General features: G+C 47.6%; 1 protein-coding gene and 1 long non-coding RNA gene across 4 annotated transcripts in view; both read right to left on the reverse strand.

Annotated features, from left to right (window-relative positions):
* The window catches only part of LOC149352608 (complement receptor type 2-like), a 353632-nt gene that overhangs the window by 249831 nt on the left and 83261 nt on the right, over nt 1-20540 (reverse strand). The gene's annotated exons all lie outside the window — the stretch shown is intronic.
* On the reverse strand, nt 1030-2124 carry LOC149352612 (uncharacterized). Its single transcript, XR_016289540.1, has 2 exons — nt 1550-2124; nt 1030-1151 (listed from the first exon to the last, which is right to left on the reverse strand). It is a non-coding gene; the product is annotated as an uncharacterized LOC149352612 (long non-coding RNA).

Genomic DNA, 20540 nt, shown 5'->3' on the forward strand with positions numbered 1-20540 from the left:
ATATCGGTCTGGTGGTTACCGGGCGCGCTGGCTTCTGCGCAGTGTTGGTGGAGAGTCGGAAGGCGCTTCAGCTTGCGCCTCAGGATGTGCGTTGTGAGCAGCTGGCAGCTGCAATTCTTGCCCGTCTTGTGGTGGCGGGGTCGGGGTTGGTGCAGCATCGCGAAGAAGGGGGGCCGCGTCCGCGTCATGCTGCGCCTCTTGTGGTGGGGAGGGGGGGGGGGAGCGTCTCCTGATGACGCTCAAAGTCGTCGATGTCGGGTCGTCTCGGGGCTTCCGCCCCGGTGTCCAGTCCTACATACTGGAAAGAGCTGCGCGATCGCAAATGATCAACATGAATGTGCCGAACTGTGTTCTGAGTCTCTACGAGATAGGTCACAGGGCTGACTAGCCGCACTATAAGCCTTTCCGTCCATGACACCTTCTCTTACCGGACAGTCTTCACGTACACGCAGTCTCCTTCCTTAAACGAACGGAAAGTTGATCTCCGTTGGTCATGCTGCTGTTTTAGCCCTTCCCAGTAAACCATAAAACGTACCATAGACATCAGCAAGATATTTACGCTGGACATTAGACACCTCCATTAGACATCCATATTAGTACCGTTTACGAAAAATCTACGTACCTACAACATGAAAATTGGGGTCCAGTTCACGTTGTAGGTACGTACTGCCGACATCACGCTCTACATTTATCAGATATTTGTGAACATGTAAGTACGCCCAATCTACGTAGCCTAGACGTCTATATAAAGAGAATATGACTATACATAGATCAATATCCAGGTGAAAATTTTTAACTAGTTCCAGTCCTACTGTTTTAAGAGACACATTTCCAGACTGGAACCAGCTGCAATACGAGATGCAGCTGACACCTGTTACAATTCCAGATGGAACGGAGACCTACTGCATCCCAGCCACAGACTTCCCTATGGAGTCGTCGGGACGTCCAAGCACTCCAGCTTGCTCAAATACAGTTGAGTAAGCGAGTACATGGCCATCATGGGAGCCGAAAACACTGCAGATGACTTCCTAGTGCGTCAGTATTTTATTGCGCTCGGCGCTTTCACTGAATCTTCTCGTTGAGCATAATCGTCAGGTTAACAGCTGCGGTGGCATCAATACTCTTCTGCCGAGCCCAATAGGCCAGGGTTGCTGCAAAAGAAAGCATAATTGTTCACTTTTACAGGTGACAAGAGAATGGCACAGCAACCACAACAAACAAACCCAGTAATTTACGCCACTTTTACCGACGCAAGTCTATGAAGCGTGAAAGGTTGCCCTTGCAGCACTAAAAGGCAGTTGTGCTGAGCGGAGTGTGCTTGCACACGCACTTCGGCACACCATTCGAACGCATGCCCACATTTCGGTAGTAGAGGCCAGTTGCATACATCACCAGCCTTTGTTTCAATACACAGCGAGTTTGGCGAAAACAGCCAAACGAGTGAGCGTAAAAATATAACGTGCCGATAAATGCGTTAGAATTTTTTCATTACGAACGCAAAAATAGCATAAAATACACTTCAATGAGTAAACTGAGACTGAGTACGCACCAAGAAAGGTCACGATCCCAGCCGGTGAAAACGACTTGTAGTCCTAATTCGTACTGACGGGTCCACTTCGCCGAGTAGTAAAAGCAAGCAAACTGTCTTCCTTCAGCTCCATCAAGGAAAGAACGGTTGAACAATCTCGCCAGCAATAATAAGGGAATAATTAATTCTGTGTCGAGGTTCTTCAAACACAATGTTCCCACGGAACACGATTGAAATCGCACACGCCCTGCGCTCTACCACTGCCGCCATGGCTGAACCTAGCCTCGTGCGGATGTGCGAAACTGTCACATATTTTGTATCGTCTCTTTTTTGTACTTAGTAGCAGGCTTGGTGTGGCATGAAAAATAAGTTAATTATTTTTAAATTGTAGCATATTACTTTTTTCACAGCTGCAATCGCCATGCGCAGTTTGCGCTATTATTGATAAAATACGATACGAACTACAACGCGATGGCGGCTTAGACAATTCACCGCACTTTCCCCGCCGCCGCCTGTCCGCAGCATAGAACAGGCATATGGGCAGCGCATGTAGCATGAAGGCAAGATGACCAATTATCATTAGGGTAACGGGCTGGATTCAGGGAGCATAGAGTTTCTTACTATTACCTAGAGGGAAAGCTGGCGGCCCGTCTATGGGAGTTTGCATGGCGACCCCTCGAGACCACTTCAGCCACCATGGGCGCTCAAAGCATCATGGGGCGGTGAGCTACTTGTTGCGGAACTGCAACTTTTGGCCAAAAAATAATGCAAAAATAAGCGCTATTTGATAATCAAGAATGTCCTAACATTCAATATCTTGTCTAATGATTGCAACAAACGAGCAGAAAAGCATTTAAGTGCAAAGTTTGCCAAAATAAGAGACGACTCGCTCTCCTATTGGCCAAGTAATGAACACTATAAAAACTAATATTTCGTAATTAACAGGCGCATTTTTAAAAGTAAATATGTTTTTAAAAAAATGTTCTTGCTTAGGTACTTCAAGAAGTTTTTTAATGGCATTTCGGAAAAGTGAAACCTTTTATTGGCGTCGTGTGTCTATGCGTTTTTACTACTATGGTTTTTGCACACTGCGTTCGCTCGAAAGTCGTCTGCGCACACACGAACAGCGTTTTAGGAATGAAACATCTCAGTAGTGCCACTCCGTGTTCCCGAAAAACTACGACTGTTCCGCAACAAGTAGCTCACCGCCCCATGATGCTTTGAGCGTCCATGGCGGCTGAAGGGCAGCGCCGCCAGCTTTCCCTCTAGGTAATAGTAAGAAACTCTATGTCAGGGAGAATGCAAGCACAGCAGAGAGGATCAGGGCAGGTGGGCAGATGAGGTTCGGAAGTTTGCTGGGATAAGGGGGCCGCCGCTGGCATAGGGTTAACTGGAGAAATTTTTGGCCTGCACTGGACATGATTACAGTGTTGACATGATAAAAAGCAGGACTCAAGAAGTTTATTCTCAAGAAATATGAGGTCACACACTCAGCAACACAAATGCCTAAGCTTTCCTCAGCTCAACATTCCAATAGTTATCATTGCTAGCGCGATTAGCAGATTTAAGACATTTTTGAAAAAAAAAATAACTCCCAAAAATTGCACTGAACCAATTCTTGTATTTTAAATAGTTGGATAAGTTGAATAAAACATGCTTAATCAGAAAAAATGGTTACTATATAGTCCTGGCTGCTAAATAACAAACAAGTTTTTAGTGTATCCTCACTTTTCAGTGTGGTTGAGATAGCTTGCAGGCTGTAGCACAAGGTATAAATTGAATGTAAGAATAGTAATGAAATAACAATGCGAATCCTGACCAAAGTGACTGGCATTTCAAACCAACTGCGTACAGTTGAGTCAGAAACCTGATGCGTGTGCATTCAGATTTGTCTTTACTACTTCCCGTATTTTTCATCTTTCTAGGCAGGATAATGTTGCCGTAAAGCGAGCACGAAAAAACACAAAAACACAGGCAGCGCTGGCTATGCCTCCAATTTGTAGTCAACAGCGATTTCAAACTTTAAATGCAGTAAGGCAACACGAAATATCGAACGATTGAAAAATATGGAATTCTTAAATTATATATCTCGCTTACATACCCAGGACGTGACAAGTAATATCTACGAGAAGTCTAGGTTAAGGCAGATATGATGTCGTGGGTACGTTTGCAGCTTTTCCACGAAAAAAGGTTGGTAGATAAGACGTCTGAGAGATTTTGGTTTGGTACATAGACATTCAGACTTAATCTGGACATCTATGGGAGGTTTGTGGTTTGCTGGGTTCTTGCCTACTCTGCATGTCATCCCGAAATGATGGCCTTAGTAATGACAGTTTAGTGCGTGGAGTTCGTTTCAGAAACAGTTCAGCCGGACACTTGCCTGTTGCCGTGTTAGGGGTTGTCCTATACGCCAGCAGGAAGTCGTCCAGTCTCTCCCGCATCGATCTGTTGTTACCTCCCTTGTTGTCGTGCAGAAGCTGCTTACGAAGACTCCTTTTTACAGTTTGCACCGACCTTTCGGCAGCCCAGTTGGACTGCGGATGGTATGGCGGGCTGTACGTGCGTCGGATGCCACAGGCATCGAGGAAGTCCTGGAACTCCTGCGCTGAAAACTGGGGGCCGTTATCAGAAACCAGTTGTTCAGGGTATCCGTAAGCAGCAAACAGACTCCGCAAGCGTTCGATAGGCTTCGCGGCTGTAGTAGAGCGCATAGGAAACACTTCGATCCACTTTGAAAACGAGTCCACGCACAAAAGAAATGTCGTTTTTTCAAAGTCAAAAAAGTCCACATGCACTCGCTGCCAGCAGCGGGCGGGAAACGGCCATGGCTCGAGTGGAGAACGGGGAGCGCTATTTTGCATTTGTTGGCAAATGCTACACGTTTTTACCGTGCTTTCGATGTCTGCGTCTAGCCCTGGCCACCAGAGCAAGCTACGTGCGAGCATCTTCATGCGTGAAGCACCGGGGTGTTCCGTGTGCAACAGACTCAACACTGCATTTCTCATCTTTGTTGGCACCATAACACGACTGCCCCATGTGACGCATCCCGCTTCCAGCGACAGCTCCGCACGTCTGTTATAGTACGGTACAAGTTGAGGATCTTTGATTTGTGCTGGCCATCCTTCAAGCGTATATCTGTAGACTTTGCTGAGAATGCCGTCATACTTGCCAGCTTTGGCAACGTATTTAGCCGTCAGTGGCGTAGTTTCAAAAACAGCGAGCGTATGTGTCTCATCAACGCTGTTTTCGGTTGCAACAGGCAGTCTGGACAGCGCGTCCGCCACTTCCATTTGAGATCCTTTCCGATATCTCAAGTCGTAGCGATAAGAAGCCAGGATTAACGCCCACCGTTGCATTCGAGCAGCCGCCAAAGATGGGACCTGCTTCCGTGGCCCTAAGATGCCTAGTAATGGTTGATGATCCGTGAACAACGTGAATGCCCTTCCATATAGGTGACGATGAAACTTCTTGAGAGCAAAGATTATTGCCAGCGCTTCTCGCTCGATCTGGGCATAGCCACGCTCAGCTTGCGATAACGTCCTGGAAGCAAAAGCGACAGGCTTTTCTGCTTCGATCCCATCCTCGTCGCCAGTGTAATGTAGTAGCGTGCGGCAGCCGAGCGGCCGCAGCAACGAACCAGCGAAGATCGGGACAAGGAATCAGCGCTTATTTGACTGACGCTTCTTTTATACGCAGCGGTTGCTTAAACGCTGCTGCTATCAGTGCGCGTCATGGCAAAGTGACGCGTCACGCACTTGACGCTATCACACCAACAACCTCACTTAATTCACTGATCATTTTGCCCCGTTATGCGTGTTACTGTTGTCACTTCATGGTTCCGCTCAACGTGCTATAATAGCGGCGGCTGATGCATACAATGTGTGTGCATGTGCTAGCAAGTGTGGAAGCAAAAGTGTTGGTATGCGTGCAGCGGTGTCCGCGGTGCGGTAAATTTTTCGAACCTCTGGTAATGGTGCACATCGCAGTAATGGGGCGCATGTCCCGAGCCAGATTTAACCTGAATTTTTTTTTATGAATGCAACTTGTCTAACGATCTACGCTTATTTGTTGTTTTGCTGAACCGTTACGCTTCTACCAGGTGAGATTATCAATGCCACATTCTCGGAAAAGACCTCATATTGCATTCACATAAATAATTAATTTTTTAATCACTTCAGTGCTTTCCATTGTTGCCTGAATGTACTCAAGTATGGTAAATATCCAATGCATGCCATTTTTGTATATTCATTGCTACAGTTTGTGATTATTTGCTTTAGTTGAGCATGGTCGCGTAGCCTTTTGTTGAATACATCATCCGCTCAAAAGCTATAGGCCTACATCTGAGCTGTTTCATTTCCCTAAGTATGTTTTTTGTTTTCTGTGTTTTGTTTTGAGGACTGCACCCAACGGGTGACAGATGTCCACAGCTGGCTTATTCGTGGTTTTTATGTATATTTTCGGCGTAAAACTACGCGACTCCTCCGTAATAAACATTGCATCTGAAAAACTGTGTGTCATATTGTGACTGTATCTATACTCAAGACTTATATTAATCAGGCGCTTGCTTTAGGATAGCCTTGACCACGGTGTAAGAAATATTTCAGGTGATACAGCTCACCGCGCCGTCCACACGGCGGCCGGAGAGGAAATTCAGTACCCATTTCCCTCCCACGCCACCAGATGGCGTTAGGGCCGAGGGGGCTTGGCGCCTTACGCTGTGTTCGTAGCGGGCTGCTTTAGCGCTTGCTTTTCACGTTTTTGTCTTGCTTTGTTCGTGAAAATTTCACTTTTGTGTGGTGGTGTTTGGTTGCCAAGGATTATCTCCTCCATGCGTGTAGTCAAGTCGTCTCTTTGAAGGCAAGAGAAATGGGGAAAAAGTGCTTTGTGTTAACCCGAGTTTTCTGGCCACACTATGACACGCTATTCATTGCAGACACTAAGCATGAAGGCAAATTGAGGGCTTGTCCTAAACTCTCATACTCACATCTAAACCCAACAAATACTGAAAAGATGCGGGTGAAACTAGCAACACTGCTGTTCAGCCTCAGCGTTGCCAATGGGCTAGAGTTCTATTCCAAAAGAGGTACGCCATGTCTAGATAATGTCAAGGGCACTTTTGATTTTACTGTGAAAATGAGCAATTTATTCGATGCATTGAATCGGAAACATCAAAAGGAAGGGTTAAAACTGCCCAGTCAAGATTTTGTTGTTCAGGAATCTTTTCTGAATTGGCTCAATGAATGGCAAAAAAACATGAAGGCAGAAATGTTGTGTCAAATTCAACTGCCGAGGGCTTAAGAGTGACTATTCTCTCGAACATGCAACTTTCCAAGTACCTGTTGGAGAAATGCAATTTTAAGTATGTTTTAACTGCGAAGTTTAACCTAGATGTGCTCGAAAAATTATTCGGTATTATCCGCCAAGCAGGTGGGCAAAATGAGCACCCGTGTCAACCAACTTTCTTGCAGCTGTACAGTATACTTTCTGTGTACAGCTTGTTGAAACCTCCATAATATGGTAACTGCCAGGTACCGTCTTTGTCAAAATTAACCAGGCTGCATGGTTTGCTTCTAGCTCATACAGTGGAACCCTTACAGCTTCCCTGGAGCTCAAATGGCAGTTAACTGGAAGGACTGGGGGTCTTCTTACCTTCCAACAACTTTTGGTCTTTATGAAAGCCACAAGGACTCAACTATACAAGCTAGAAGCAAACCATGAAGCCTGGTTACTTTTGACAAAGACTGTGCATGACAATGAAGACTCGAGTCTGATAAACCTGCCCGACATGATTCTAGCCTTCAAAGAACCTTACGAGGCCAAACTTGATGGTCTTGTAGAGAGAGAATGAATGTGAGGACTTTATTCACAACGAACCCGACTCAGGTAGTGTAACCGATTGTATAATTTATTATGTGACCGGGTTTCTATGCAGGAAACTGCTGAAATGCACCGATTGCTCAGCGTGCAAAACTGGGCTAACGGCTTCTGCAAACGTGACCAGGCCTGAAGCAGCCTTAGTTTTGCAGAAAACACGAGGCGGGCTGCTACATGCAAATGTAGCCTTATTTTCTCTCTTAAACGAAATAGAAAAACAGTTTCAGGAGCATGCTTCTGATCAGAATGTCTACGACATAACTGTCGACTACATTCTAGACAATGATAAGATGTCATTTCCATGCGGTGAGCATAAAGTCGACATAATGGCACAAGTCGTGTATTATTACGTAGCACTGCGCATGCGTCAGTATTGCAAGAAGCTGAAATAGAATGCTGAAAACAAAACACAAAAGCTGCACAAGCTATCGAAGCTAGTTTAAAACTGTTTTACCCTCGTTGAAATTTTGAAGTAATCTCTTTTCGTTGCATTGTCACAGAGTAAAGTATCGCCCACGGGGCCTGTTTGTTATCATAACTGCGTAATGAATTGGTGCATTTCATGGCTTGTGTTTTCAGAGAATAAATTGAGGTGCGTTCTATATCCCTTTTAAATTGTTGCAGCTACTTCCCGCTTTTTAACCCGAGCTACAAACACCTACCTGTAGTGAAAAGCCGTTTGTGTGCCACGAGAAAAAATATACACACATACTACTTGTCAGTACATTTGTGGGCGTCAGTATTGCATGCCATACCTATGGTTCTAAATTCCGTAGGAATGATGACCTGTTACCGAGCTATGTACACCAGTGTCTAGCTGTTCTACACACACATGGAAAGCAAAAGTGGCGATCGAAATAGCGGACGTTATTAGACATGGCTAGCTGTGATATAATTGTTGCAGCTCGATTGTGCTTTTTATCTACACAATAACAGGCCATGTTAGGCGTTCGTTGCCTGAGGAAAAGCGGACCACATGCCAAAAATTATCGCGGTTTCAGATGCCATCGCATCTTTAAAGTAACATCAGGTCATAACCTGGAAATCTAGCTGACCAGTTTTGCTGAAAAGTACTATTAAAATCAAGTAAGTTCATTCCGCACAGGTGACGCATCACCGACAACGCTGGAATTGCTGATAGCATGCCTCAATATTTCTGACACCGTGGCACGCGTCACGGCGCACATTTGAAAGCCTCCCGTACAGTAGCGCCAAATCACGGTGAAGCGTCGAAGTTGGTACGAGATTTCCGCGGCCGCGGAGGCGCTGTTACTACACCTGAAATATTTCTTACACCGTGGCCTTGACTGTGGCTGACCAAATTGCTAAGACCCTATAACTTTCCCTTGGGTTTTGTCACGGTCGTTGCTATCAGTTTTTTTCTTTCCTAACGTAACATCTCTTTAAGCGGATTTAAAAAGGAATAGAATGCGGGCGGAAAATGCCCAAGTGTGCCAAACTTTGGGGGTGGTCTACCTAAATTTGGAAGCCAACACTGAGTTTCCCATAGTCAAATTAGGTTGGACCCCAATGTTGGTCAAATATGGACGACGTCAAATTTATGGGTTCCAGAGAGACAAATTTTGGGGATAGCCCACCTAATTTTGGAGATCACCATTGAGTTGGTCATATTAAAATTAGGCTTGACACCAATTTTGATGAAATTCGGACAAGGTCAAATTTCGGTGGTTGAGAGGGCCAAATTTTGGGGTGCGGACACTTTCCTTGGATGACGGAAAATCGGTGCGTGGATCTTTGGCTCTCGGCTTCGGCTCGACTTCACCTCAAGGTCACCGACAGCGGGAGCTGAAGTCGTTTCATGCTTAATAGAAAAAAGTTCATATTCGTTTTCAAGCCGCCGCGAAAATTCTCAACTACAAAAACGATTAAGCCGTTGCATGTGCACTGCGCGGTGCCAAACTCAGACTGAACCTCAATGAAACATTTTAGGACGGCCATCGAAGCAAATGCCCCAGCTTGTTCAAAGCAACCATCCCACTTCTGAAACTCCACTCGTGAACTACTTCATAAACTGTACTTCCGCGATAATTAGTTCGAAGTGAATCCATTTAACTAAACATTGGTATGTTGAAAATATGCAGGAATGTTCAAATATATTGTAATTATTATGCTTCATATACTATGCCGTGTTGAGACAGACGGTATTGAAAAGTCAAAAAGAATGTGAGATGTATGCAGCAAGTGGGTTTGTTCGTGCCGCAAGCGCTCGTAATTGGCACTTTCATTGCGCGCACGACATGGTAATTTATGTGGCTCGTGGTAGTCACGCGTGTCGCATGTCTTTCTCGTGTTTTTATTCAATAACAGAGCGTGGAAAAAGCGCGAACTTAGGAGCGCGCGCATGTGTCAGCCAACTGCCCGGACGGCGAGCGAGCAATGGCCAAAAAAGCGTGCCGTGTGCAGCGCGCGCAGCCGGCGGGCGAGGATATTAGAGGAGGAAAACGCCGGAGTGGAGGAGAGTGTCGCTACTTTCAAATTATCGAGGCGCTTTAGTCATGAAGGATGCAGAGCGCCGCCTCACGAAGAAAGATAGAAATGATAACAAAGTGGCCTCGTCCGCTTTGAGTTGTCTGGCGCCACCCAGATGGTCCTCTCCCCCACAGTTGCACAGCAGGCGCGAAAGCTAGCCGACGGGGGAGAGTAGGAAAGGAGGTCAGGAGAGGGTTTTGGACGGTCGGATCGGCCCTACTCGGCATGGCATTGTAAAAATAGAGGAGGCGCTGGTTAAGTTATTAGGATTTGTGCCAAGTCTTTTACACCGGACGCTAAGCTCCACAGCATTGCACAAAGTTCAAATGACGTCGTGTAACTAGCCAGTGGGGGCTTGTAGAGACCTGCGATGCGATACGTGCGTACGTTCTTACTCTAGAATAACGTTGACCTCTATGCAAGGAAAACTGTGACGGAGACCAATTGGTGCAACTTTTCTGGGCCACACGTACAAATCTTTTTCACCTGCTCGGCTGGCAGGGTGGAAAAGAAGTTCATGATAATCGGCAGTGGTCAGCAGTGATGACCTTGCTTGGCACGTCGCCTTACTCGACCCGCTGCGGTCGAGTCCATGAGTGCGAGTGTACAAATGCCCATATTGAGTTCAAGTTCAACCCAACCGCAGTTGTCTAGTTCAAGCATTCTCTGTCTTTAAAAGTGCACAGGAGCATGGGTTTGTGAGGGTGTGTAGTTGCTTTCAGGCTTTACGAAGAGCTGTGCAGCAGTTCACTAAACGCGCATCTAAAAGGATGTGATTTGGTATAACTCTTCGTTAAGAGGATATGTGTGCACCTGTGCTCACTATTCGCACATTCACAGTTTTATAATTAAATTAGTTTAGCTCAACTGCCAAGCGCAGAATTCAGGGGGCACTTAAGACTGCTTACGTTCTGTGAAGGCCAAAGCATTAGTTTGTCATCGTGACGTTTCGAGCTCAACGTAGCTTGCGCACTCAGAAAGGATACAAAGGCAAGCCTCCGAGCGTTGATTGCACAAACGGTGAATACACGAAGCTCCGAGTGAAACACTCGGATAATCGGTTAGAATACCTGTTACGAGCTAGCCTCCAACCTAAGATACGTATGCTGTATGCAACGAAAAATCGTATGACAGCACCCAGAACGCTGTACGATGAACCATTGCGTCACAATTTTGATACAAAATTGGTTCTTGAAGAAAGAAGACGGCGCAGAAAATGCCTCCCATCTCGGTGGACACCTCAACCGCGCCTTAAGGTAAGAGGTAAAGAATCTGGGAAGGCATACAACTGAAGGTGCATATGCCGTCGATTTGAATCCCTCTCCCAAGCTAGTCTCCAGTTTGACTAGCATATGTAAGCTATATGCAACGAGAAATCGTATGACACCGCGCGGAAAGCTGTACCTTAAACGGTTGCTCGCAAGTTTGGTACGAATGTTGTCCAGAAAACTGGCGGCACATGAGATCGGCCAGGAGGGGAAGCGGGGGGGGGGGGGGGGATATGCAGACGATCGACATGTATATGTTTTTTGGAAAAAACAGCGCTAAGACGAACGACATAGAAAAAGAGTACAACAGGACCGGTGCTGGTCCTGTTGCACTGTTGTAGCGCCGGTCCTGTTGTACTCTTTTTCTTTGTCGTTCGTCTTAGCGCTGTTTTTTCCAAGAAACATGTACCAACTAGCTCAACTCTCCGTTTTATTGAAGTTTATTTCTTGTACATTGAGCCCTATTCCTTGTGTTAACCCCGCTCCACTTGACAACCAGTCTGCATTGGCTTCACTAATCGCTCTTTGTGCTTTCAAGGCACGGCTAGTCTCGTGGCATGCGAGTCGTGCGCTGTGCCCGGTTGAGGTCCAGGTGTTGTGCGGCGGGATGCTTCCTTCAAAGGGCCACAGCCGCAGGATGTGTCGGATAATATCTTCGGAGTGGTGGCGACAGCATCGCTTTTACAAGGACTGCCTCTGGGTAGCATGCGGCCAGGATCCTATTCACGCCCGGTGTTTCCGTGAGTGGTGTGAAGTGGCGAACAAGCACACGGATTTCCTTTGGTACTCGTCCCGCCCTTGGACGCCTACGAAAATGAAGCCCACAAATCCTGAAGGGCAGCTACTGGTGTTGGGTGAGCAGCGAGTGCCAGAGAGGTTCCAGGAGGTGCTGAAGGTCGGTCCGAAGTTTTGCTTCCAGCCGACGCTTGACGAAGAGGAAAAACTGGCTCTGGAAGGTCTATCTCACGTCTTGTCCCGCAAGAGGAGCGGCCCAGGTGCGTCGTTGAAAAAAAAAAAAAAAAAAAACAGCGCCGGTCCTGTTGTACTCTTTTTCTTTGTCGTTCGTCTTGGCGCTGTTTTTTCCAAGAAACATGTACCAACTAGCTCAACTCTCCGTTTTATTGATGTACGATATATGTTTGTCGAAAATGATGCGCTCCTTTTGGCCGCTTGATGACGTTGCCCTATATTTTTATGCAAAAGCTGGGATCTTCTGTACCATTTGCAAGTACGCGTACTAACACACACGTCGCCGACTTTTCTCATAATGAGACTACTACTTTGGCATTAAAAAATTTTGGCCCAACTTAAAACATGTACGGACAGGTCATGAAAAAATTGGAGGAGACACTTAAGCTCCGCCTTAAGGGAATGACGCGATAGCGTAAGAGTTTAATTGCCAGATATGCAGATGGTCATTCTATACCTTACGTTCGTAGGTACCTGCGAGTCCTCATGCCCCTCCTGGCGCAGTGGTGCAGCGGTTAAGCGATGCGCCGCTGCCTTGAGATGGCAGGTGCTCCCAGCGGTGGGCCTTGTGCGACCCACCGTGGTCTTCCTGGGTGCAATATCACCCAGGAAGGTGCAATATCACCCAGCCTGGGTGCAATATCGAGTTGCTACCCGAGTTAAGCTCGGGTAGCAACTCGGGTAAGCCCGGTTAAGTTCGGAGGAGTGTCGCGCCAGCTGCTCGATAGGTTGCTCCAGAAGAGCAACATGAATCGCACAATCCTTACCGGTGGTTGTGACAGTAACAACCACCTGCCAGTGCAGAGGCGCATCGCTTAACTGCTGCGCCACTGCGCTCGTAGGGCCCTGAGGTCTCGCGGCCATCTATGAATGTTAAGTAGAGAATTACCAATACATAGCTTGCACCGACGTCACATCCGGTGGCTGTCGGTTGCGAGTCGGCCATGCTGCCGAACCACCGCCAGACCGCCTCTAGCTTTCCGCTGCCTAGGTTAGCTTGCAACTTGTCGGTTCTCGTCCATCCGTAGATTCGGTATGGTTTTGTGTGTCACCCTTGACTGCTGAGACCGTAGCGACAGCTCCAGGCGAAAGAAGAAGTCGTTTAACACGAATTTCATATGCATTCGTAAGATAATCGTAGGCATGCAAGTGCGAGCGCTCCATGACTCAGTACGAATCTGCGCGAGCTGTAGCTGGCTCGCATTAAGCGCGACGATTTGGAACCCGTCAACCCAAATTTACTTGTGTGCGGCGTGCACTTTGTAACAGGTAAGAGGCTTGTGTCGTCAACTGAATGTTTACGAAAACGTGGGAAGCAATGGCTACACTCTTGAATGTTGCTGATTTGATTGACGCCATCCAATTTGTCTGACAACCCAAACCCAGACTGGGTCCCGTGTCGCTGCATCCTAGCTACAGCACTAGGCAAGCCGGTTCGGATCGCCATGACCGCAGCGAGCAATGACGGCAGAGAAAGCGGCGTGCCGAGGCCGAGCTTTTCGTCTCGTTGCTTGCGCATCGCAGACAGACTTCTCACCCACCTGCTGTAGAAATCATTGTGTGCCTCCATTGATTCGAAGGCTTTCATTTCTTCCAGCTTCACAAAGCTGGAAAGAGTACACGATATCCCCCGTGGGCCACTTCAAGGAACACATCAACGCACATCGTCGCGTCGACTCCCGGTCGCAGCGTGTACGGATCTGTATCGTCGCAAATTTTCACTTTGTCTGCGTATCGTACGCGCGCCAATCGAATAAATTGAGACCAGTAGCCAGCACTGAACGGTTCATTCGTCTGTGGAGTAGGCATCGCGCCCGAAAGATAAGAAAATAATCCAAAGTGTCCGAGGAGTAGCCAGGCATCTCAGGGCGGACGGGCGGGGACGGCCGAATGGTTCGGCAGCATGGCCGCAAGCGCTTGATGGGGGCGGAAGTGACGTCACGTGCAACCTATGTATTCTGCATATATGGGCACCAACCCACTAAAAATAACACGCCATACCCTTAAGGCGGAGCTTCAGTGTCCCCTCCAATTGGAGAATGAACAGCTGCTTTCGCACGTCCACTCGGTTTAACTACGTGAAACCGCTACAATTTTTTTTTTCAGTTCAATAGGTTTAACAAAATGAAAGTTTTTTTCTCAGTTTTTCTTCCCGTTGCTCGTTGGGGATTCCTTCGCTCTCGCCATATCCTCCTCCTTCCACTGTAACAATCCTTCGGTTCGGGATTTCGCCGTTCTCGCCATACCCTTCTTCAACAGTTACCATCCTCCGGTTGGGGATTCCATCCCTCTCGCGGTACTCTCCGCTTTCCACAGTAACCACCCTCCGGTTGGGGATTCCTTCGTTCTAGCCATATCCTCCTCTTTCCACTTTAACAATCCCCCAGTTCGGGATTTCGCCGTTCTCGCCATACGCTCCTTCAACGGTAACCATCCTCCTGTTGGGGATTCCATCCCTCTCGCGGTACTCTCCACTTTCCACAGTAACCACCCTCCGGTTGGGGATTCCTTCGTTCTAGCCATATCCTCCTCCTTCCACTTTAACAACCCTCCATTTCGGGATTTCGCCATTCTCGCCATACCTTCCTTCAACGGTGACCATCCTCCGGTTGGGGATTCCATCCCTCTCGGGGTACTCTCCTCCTTCCAAACCACCCTCCGGTTGGGGGTTCCTTCGCTCTCACCCTACCCTCCTCCTTCCACTGTAACTATCATCCGGTTCGAGATTCCACTGTTCTCGCCATACCCTCCTTCAACAATGACTATCCTCCGGTTGGGGATTCCACCGCTCTTGCCATATCCTCCTCCTTCCACGGTAACCACCCTCCAGTTGGGGATTCTTCCGTTCTAGCCATATCCTCTTCCTTCCACAGTAACACTCGTCCTCTTTTCAGCGTAGCTTCCCTGCCTCTCCTTCCCGTGGAAACCACTCACTGTTTGCGTCTTTTTACACTCTTGCCCTACCCTCCTCATTTCACAGTATCTCTCCGGCTGGTTTCGGTGGTAACCACCACCCACCAGTTACGCATTTCTCCACTCCCGTCATATCCTCCTCCTTCCACGGTAACCACACTCCAAGTGGTTTCCACGGCAACGCGCCCACCGGTTACACCGACGACAACATACTACATACTACTAATACTACGACAACGACGACGCCAAACCCAGGAACAGGCGTTTAAGAGCTGTCGCAGTAAAACACAAGTGCCGACGAGCGATTGCGGCCGGAGCCGGAGGCCAGTTTAAAACATCATTTCTATGCGGAAGGCGCTTCGCTGCAGTATGGCGCGCTTGCGCTTGAAGTGAAGCTGAAAGTCAGTTTACACAAGTCGGGAAATAGGTGCTCGGTGGCGATGGAGAACCAGGTGCCAGTGTCATCAACCGGAACTGAAGAGCCAATATTGTCGATGAGGACGACAGAAATAGGTGAAAAATAATTGGTGGCATATTTGTGGTCTTTTCACCATTTAGGACGCCACTACAGTTACTGGCTCCAAAATTCTTTTGGTTCTGTGCATCTGATTGGAATGTATAGCGCTTTTCTATAAACAAAAATAACTATGTTTGCATAATTGCATAACAGCGGGCAGCGGCTCCTATGCTTCCCGCTGTCTGCCGGCGACTGCCGTCCATAGCCGGCGTATCTCGCAATCTGCATGAGGCTGCTTGCCTTTCATCAGCGTTAATTTCAACTACTTCGTTACTTTTTGTCCTCGCGTTATGATCTCGTTGGCTACGTGTGCGCGCTTGTTTTTTGCTGTACGAGCTGCAGTTCCAGTTGCATGGTTTTGATGCTGTTGCCTTCGGAAAGACGGTGTGGATCGAGACTAATAGCGCACAGCATGCGAAGAACTGGTACTCCGTGGGAAAGTGACAAAATGAGAACTGGTCTGCTAGCATCACATTGCAACGTTGAAGTGTTACAGTCGCTTTGATATTGTGGTATGCCGTTGCCACTTTCTGCTTATACCAGCTTGAATTTGTAACATCTGTGTGGGAGGAGCCAGATGTGACTTACTGGTGATCCCTCGGTATTTATACTACGAAAGCGCATGTTCCGTAGTGAATTCTGTTAATTCCGTAGCACCTGCATTGGGACTGAACGATTGTGCTTTATGTTGACTATACTGAGTGAAATATGCCATGAGTATTATATATGCTCGTGGCGAAGAAACGCTGCGATCAACGTGCACTTGGCAGTGATTTGAAGAGTGAATTTGCTTTATATCCCTCTAAAAAATCCCTGCCTCTCCCGTAACCGAGAGCAGAGTAAGCGTGAAATGTTACGGGCATAACACGAAGCGTACGCGGACACGACGAAACGCAGGCCTGAAATGATTGTATATGCAGCGCGTTCGAAACTGTCTAAAGTGCGTAGAGGCGAAAGCGTTTTCCGCACCACTTTGCCTATGTGACACTGGTGACGTCACCACTGGACTACGTCACACATAACTGATGACGAAGTAATGACAACTTACTAATTAGTGACAAATTACTGATTCATGACTAAATACTAATTAACTGCTAATTAATGACGCTTAAGCTTCGCCTTTAGGAGTGGAACGCGACAGCGTGTTGTAGCGCTGCCAGGCAGTCCACGGAACGCCACCACCCGTTCGGCGCGATGCCTTATTGCCCTTTGAACGCGACGCTTTTTTGAGGAAAGGAAATTACTCAGTAGTTCTCTGTCATCTCGGCGGACACCCGAACCGCACCGTACAGGAAGAGAGGAACGCCACCACCCGTTCGGCGCGATGCCTTGCCCTTTGAACGCAAGGCTTTTTTAGGAAAGGAAATGGCGCAGTAATTCTGTGTCATCTCGGTGGACACCTGAACCGCACCGTACAGGAAGGGAGGAACGCCACCACCCGTTCGGCGCGAAGCTACCGGCGCTTGTATGCCGGTCCTGTAGGAGGGCTTAGAGAGTCTCGTTAAATCTCGTACGGTGCCCGGATGTTCTCGTTTCAGTGCCCGGATGAGTGGAATTCAGTGCCCGGATGTTGGCTCTCGGTCTCGGCGTGACGTCAACACACTGCCGACAACGGGAGCCTTTCATGCTTAATATTGGGGAACGCTTTGATAATGGAGAAATGGTTTATTCGTTTATTGGGGTTTCGTACCAAAGCAACTCAGTCTATGAGCGACGCCATAGTGAAGATCTCCGGAAATTTCGACCTCCTGGGGTTCTTTAACGTCCACTGACATCGCACACCACACGGGCCTCTAGAATTTCCCCTTCATCGCAATTCGGCCGCCGTGGCCGGGATCTAACCCGCGTCTTTCAGGTCAGCAGCCGAGCGCCGTAACTACTGAGCCACCGCGGCGGGGGGATAATGCAGAAATCTATCGCCCTATCCTTTGCTAACACGAAGTGAATGCAGTCTTGAACGTTTATGTTATGCACATATCACTACGCACTGAAAATTACAACGGAAAAGGATTTTCTACAAATGGATGGTTTATGGTTCATGCGGGTTTAACGTCCCAAAGCGACACAGGCTATGAGGGACTGTACAAACTGAGTTTTGTAGATGTTATGTTGATGAGATACTACCTTTCTATATTACTTTACTATCATAAATCTGCGAAGAGAGTGTTTTGTGTCACATGCCATGTCCTTTACAAAATATCGGATGCTCAGGAACTTTCGGCGTTAGCCTCAGAGCAGTCTGTAATGAGGTCACTTGTTCTATCGAAACCTTCCCCGGTAGTCTCCTGGTAGTCTCGTTGTGTGGGCGCGTCGTTGCGTGTTTCATCTGGCCTGCGTAGGTTTTGATCGTATTGACGGAAATGTCTGCCCTCCATAAGTTCTAAAAGGCGGCCGTTAAATCAGTGGGAAAGTGCCGCGTTTTTTACAGAATTCTGTTTTCATTTAGGCACAACAGGCAACTAGCTTATCTCTGCTCATGCAACTTGTGCAGTGGGCTGTCTAGCGGGGCAATCATAGTGTAAGTTTGTGTTGTGCTTTTCAACGAATAAACAGACTTTTATAACAAATTTCCACGCTTGTCTCCTTATGTGAGCAAAACTTCATCACTCCATCAACACAATTGTGTCACAACACATTGCTCGCGAACTTCAGTGCGGAAAAAAAACTCCTAAGAATGCTATAAATACACCTAAAAATGTGCCTCTCGGGTATTAAGACCAATAGCTGGCGCTGCTGGAACGTTCACACCGTTCAATTCAGTGTCACAGACGAGGCAAGGGCAAAGAAAGAAGACACAACCATAACGGACTGTCGAAAAATGGCGTTTGAAATCGGCTCTCGCCGTCTTGGCTCTTGTCTCGTGTGTCGCAAAGTACCTCGAGGTGTTCGAAGATTATGAGGCCACGAGATTTCTTGATCTTTAGTTATAGCGTTATTGTTTAGTTCGCCTCAGCCTTCAAAGATGGCGCTGACTCCTTAAGCAAAGCCACCATGTTTTTAACGCATGGGCCCCTATGCAAGCAGCGCTACATCTCTACATCTACCTACTGTAGCTAACGAATGATTTTAATCACTCAATTAGAAGATCGACGCAAAAGCAGGAGTACCAGGGGTCGATGCGCTTCACAAAATGCTCTAAGAACCTGCGGAGCTTGTCTGCAGGCCCCAGCCACATTTTCGCACTTCGATTTCACTTATTTCTGAGTTCGATAGAAACCGTGGAAAAAGCAATCACTGCAGCATAAGAAAGTGCACGCTGGAAGCATAACGAGCGAGAAACGAGGTTAAACGACGTGTCAATTACTGGCTTCTTGGCAAAGCGCTGATCTGGCGCATAACACGACTGCCATGGTGAGAAGGAATGAAGGCTTCATGCTTTTGCGTGGCATCGCACCGTTTTTACGACCCATCTTGAGACCCGCGATGAAACGGTGGTGGATTCAACAGTAGCGGCAATTTCGACGGGTCGTTTTACCCCCAAGATGACCCCACGGCTCGGTGCCAACGACCTTCTAGAAGGACCGACGACCGGGGAAAAAAGGGTGCCCCTCGTCTTAAAAAAAATCCGGAACGAATCAGAGGAAGCCAGCGCAGCTGCGTCTGCGACGTCAAGATGCCACACCTGTGTTCGATGGACGCGAGCTGCCAACACAGTGCTACAGGGATGCGGACTTACGCTTCCTCCTCGCCAGTGCCCACTGGTGGGCCAACACCACCTAGACGAAGTTCGTCTAGGTGGTGTTGGGTGGGCTCTACCACAGGTGTCTTCGTTGGCTGTGCTGTGTAGTTCCGATCTTTTGTGTCGCGATGAATTGCCGCCTGGTGAAAGGGCGGAGCCTTGGGCTATTTAACCTGCGACTAAAGTGAGCACGAGGGCTCTGAACCTTGGGTAATAGGTTCATCCAGTGGCTCTGGGCCCTGGGTAAAAGGCTCATCCAGTCGCTCGACGTCATGAACTCTTAATTTTTGATTCCTTGCTCTTCTGTTGTAAATTTATGTAAATAAGTGTCTTAGTTTCTTGCCATGAAACCTGCTTGTTTTCGTATTCTCCAACCTTCGAAGCTTCAGACTTTCTTCAGCCCGACGACTCAACACGCTACCAAATGAAGCCCGGGTTCGAGCTTTCCTGTGCGCCACGACAACTGGTGGCAGCGGTGGGATTCTGCTACCTTGAGCTATAACACCGTGAAGATCGCCGCAAGAGTAGCTCGCGAATGCGATCCGTGTCCCTTGAGTGGGGTTTCCCCGACTGTCTGCGACGGAAGCAACGAAACTTGACTCGCCTCGGAGTCGAGATAATGAATGCCCGACGGGATGTTACCGCCACTTCAGCTCTCATTTCATACGGTTGGTTCCGTTTTTGCATCGAGCAATCTGGGGCAACGACTCTACCCGATCGCAGCTGTTAAGAGGGAGAACTTCTTATCAGACCACGCTAATGGCCTTGAAACGCAGAAGACGGCTTGAAATCTTGCTAACGCCTTCTATTCGGTTCAGACCTGCAGAAGATTCATTCTCTCTCATTATTCCTAGAATTCAAGGATCACAGCACTGAAAGCTCACGTATATTTCCCCTGTCTTGCTTTACGCCGTAGAATAAGAAATCTTAACCTTTTCACAGTTTTTTTCATTCATTGCCTTGGGAAAGCGCGTACGTAAAAAAGCCTCCCGCATCGCCAGATCCAGCCAACGTAATGGTCTAACTCCCACAATTCAATTCCCCGAATTTACAGCAGTCATTTTTGCTGCGCACATCATGGGACTAGAATAGCCTGCTCACCTAAGTTGGCAAATGACCCACTAGCATTCAAGCGGCTCAACGAAAACCTTTCAATCTAATTTGTATTGTGTTTCTTTGCCACGAAACTCCTACTGCTTCAAGTAGCGTGCCAACATGAGTCCTTTTAATGAATAAATAAATGAAACCCGCTTTGCATATTCCTCTCTCCTGGCGTTACACCAATAATTTTCCTTTACATTT

The sequence above is a fragment of the Amblyomma mixtum genome, chromosome 3, assembly GCF_055824585.1.
Source record: "Amblyomma mixtum isolate Tamu chromosome 3, ASM5582458v1, whole genome shotgun sequence".
Lineage (NCBI taxonomy): Eukaryota > Metazoa > Arthropoda > Arachnida > Ixodida > Ixodidae > Amblyomma > Amblyomma mixtum.